At 42.2% G+C, this 3389-nt stretch overlaps 1 pseudogene; it reads left to right on the top strand.

Moving 5' to 3' along the window:
- The first annotated feature begins 601 nt into the window (after positions 1 to 601).
- LOC119338812 lies at positions 602 to 1465 on the top strand (annotated as a pseudogene).
- The last annotated feature ends 1924 nt before the right edge of the window (positions 1466 to 3389 follow it).

Below are 3389 nucleotides of genomic sequence, written 5' to 3'. Positions count from 1 at the left end.
TGACGAATTTGTAAAAATCACCTATTCACCCCCTCTAGTCGATATAACGCACTTTCAATTGGTATCAGAGCAAGGTAATCCCTTGTTCTGTGTGATTTTGGTTTAACAACCTGGATTTTTAGTTATGTTGACTACAGGCATGATCAAGGTCTCAGCTGGGTGTCCTACCTTCGACGGGACAGATTACCCCTACTGGAAGAACAAGATGCACATGCATCTTGAGGCAATTGACAATGATCTCTGGTATGTTGTGGAAAATGGTGTTCCCTCCATCACTCCCTCCATAAACACTTCTGATGTGAAGAGATTCAAGCAACTTGACTCTCAAGCAAAGAGTATCATATGTGGTCATCTGAGCAAAGGACAGTATGGAAGGGTGAGTGCTTTGGAAACTGCAAAGCTTATCTGGGATAGGTTGTCCAAGGTCAACGAAAGAATCTCAACCCAACGTGATTCTCGAGTTGACGTTCTTCGCAATCTCTTCAACTGCTTTAAAAGACTTGACAACGAGAATGTTCAGCAAACCTTCGATCGCCTCACTGACATCTCCAATGAGCTTCAAGCACTTGGTGCAACGGACATCACCGACCATGTGGTGGTGATGAAATTGCTGATTCAAGAACGCGGAGACTACAAATCACTAGATCCTGCTGGTATCCTCGAGAGACTGAATACTCATGAATTCCAACAAGCTGAGAAGAGAGACCTTTATGGGCCAAGCTATGGAAGATCAACGCACTGAAGGCCAAGGCAATTTCCTCATCTAAAGGGGAAGATTCTGACAGCAGCCTTGGTGATCATGAGGAACTAATCCAGGAGCTGGCAATGCTCGTGAGGAAATTCCAAAAGTTCTCAAAGCGTGGTCATTTTGGAAAATCTTCAAGAGGTGATGACTTGAGATCAGATTCTTCATCCCGCGATTACAAGAAAGGGACTTGCCTCAAATGCAAAAAGCCTGGTCACTACATGGCTGATTGTCCTCAGTGGCTGAAGGAATCAAAGAAGAAGAAGTACAAGGATGATAGTTCAGATGACTCGAACAAGAACAAGAAATCTCAAAGTCCTCATCGTCAAAATCTTCAAAGTCTTCATCTCACAAGAAGAGCAGTTCTAGAAAGGCTCGAGCATTCATTGGAAAGGAAATGGACTCTGAAGTTGAATCTGAGGAAAACGAGGAAGTGGAGGAATCTGAGGAGTCAGACTTTGGTGTGGCGGGCCTAGCACTCGCGACTACTTTCTTCAGCAAGTACATCTTCAACTGTGAGGAAAATGATGACTCCAACACTGCTGATGATGGAAACAATGACTTTGCTCCCACCTATTGCTTCATGCCAAAAGGTTCCAAGGTACTCAAATATCCCTCCTCTGAACCAGTTAAGATGAATCTGATGAAAACCTCAAACCTAGTTATTCCAAACTTGTTAATATTGCCACTAAGCAACAAAAAGCCTTGGAAAGGGTTTAGAATTTGCTAGAAAAAAGCGATGACCTATTGGGTGAGGAAATGAATCGAACTCAAATCCTGACTGATGATCTTAAACATCTTCATTCTAAATTTGATAACCTTCAAGGTCATCATGAAACACTCTTAGCCGATCGTGAGAATCTTTCTTATGAATTTCTTCAAAGAAAGCAAGATCTTGAGAAACTAAGGGTGACTCATGATGATCTTCAAATGGAAAATTATTCTTTGCTTGCTCAACAGACCAGTTCCGCTCAGGAAGAATTCATTCCACCATGTTTGAAATGCATCGAACGTGAGTATGCTAATTCTTCACTTGAAAGTTCAAATGCTTCTATTGCTGCAACTTCTTCAACTATTTCTGTGGTCACAAATTCCTCATCTGAGGATACCACGAGTATCACTGACGAAAATGCAGGGTTGAAGGAATTGTATGTGACAGGCATGTATAAAAGCCTCAACGGGCATCAAGCTCTTTGTGATGTGCTCAAAAAGCAGATCCTGAACAGGAACCCTAGGAAAGAGGTTATTGCCTTTGAGAGGAAACTCAATGTTGATGGGACCTACTGGAAACCTGAGCAGTATCCCAAAACCTCATGGGTTGCTACAAAAGGACCTCCCGTAGATCCATCCAATTTAACTGTCTTTACATGTGAATCTTCATATTCATCTGATGAGTCATTTGACTCCAACTATAAACTGTTCAAAAATCAGAATGGTGAAGTGTTTACTAGATATGTTGGAACTAACTGCAGGAATGGTCCACCTATGAAGAAAATATGGTTCCCAAAAGGTGCCTTGAAAGTCTTCACGTGAATGTCCTCATGACACCACCTATGAAGAATAGGAACCCTGGATCAAATTCTTCATACAGACCGAAGTCTTCATATGGACCAAATTCCTCATACGGATCAAATTCCTCATATGGTCAAAAGTACACTTATCCTCGTGCTAATGCTTCTGTTTCGCAGGGAAAATATAAGGGTCATGAATATGTGCATTACTCTTCAAATCATTATGTTCAAAGTCCTCGAAGAATTTCTCTGCTTATTCATATGCATACTCCAACCCCTCCTCTATAAAGCAAAGTGCACTGGCTTCAATGTCACTGATACGTCTCCAATGTATCTATAATTTTTGATTGTTCCATGCTATTATATTACCCCTTTTGGATGTTTATGGGCTTTATTTTATACATTATTATCATTTTTGGGACTAACCTACTAACCGGAGGCCTAGCCCATATTGTTGTTTTTTTTGCCTATTTCAGTATTTCGAAGAAAAGGAATATCAAACGGAGTCCAAACGGAATGAATCCTTTGGGAACGTGATTTTTGGAACAAATCGGATCCGGAGAGCTTGGAGTGCAAGTCAAGAAGCTCCCGAGGGCCCCACGAGATAGCCCCCCCCCCCCTGTAGGGCGTGCCCCCTGTCTCGTGGGCCCCTCGAGCGTCCACCGACATACTTCTTCCTCCTATATATACCTACGGGCCCCGAAAACATCGAGGAGCACCACAAAACACAATTTCCACCACCGTAACCTTCTGTATTCGCGAGATCTCATCTTGGAGCCTTCGCCGACACTCTGCCGGAGGGGGAATCAACCATGGAGGGCTTCTACATCAACACCCTTGCCCCTCTGATGAGTTGTGAGTAGTTTACCACAGACCTACGGGTCCATAGTTATTAGCTAGATGGCTTTTTCTCTCTTTTTGGATCTCAATATAATGTTCTCCCCCTCTCTTGTGGAGATCTATTTGATGTAATCTCTTTTTGCGGTGTGTTTGTCGAGATCCGATGAATTGTGGGTTTATGATCAAGTTTATCTATGAATAATATTTGAATCTTCTCTGAATTCTTTTATGTATGATTGAGTTATCTTTGCAAGTCTCTTTGAATTATCAGTATGGTTTGGCCTACTAGATTG

The sequence above is a fragment of the Triticum dicoccoides genome, chromosome 7B (assembly GCF_002162155.2).
Source record: "Triticum dicoccoides isolate Atlit2015 ecotype Zavitan chromosome 7B, WEW_v2.0, whole genome shotgun sequence".
Lineage (NCBI taxonomy): Eukaryota > Viridiplantae > Streptophyta > Magnoliopsida > Poales > Poaceae > Triticum > Triticum dicoccoides.
Note: the sequence above shows the minus strand (reverse complement) of the source record. Positions and strands in the feature narration are given on the sequence as shown.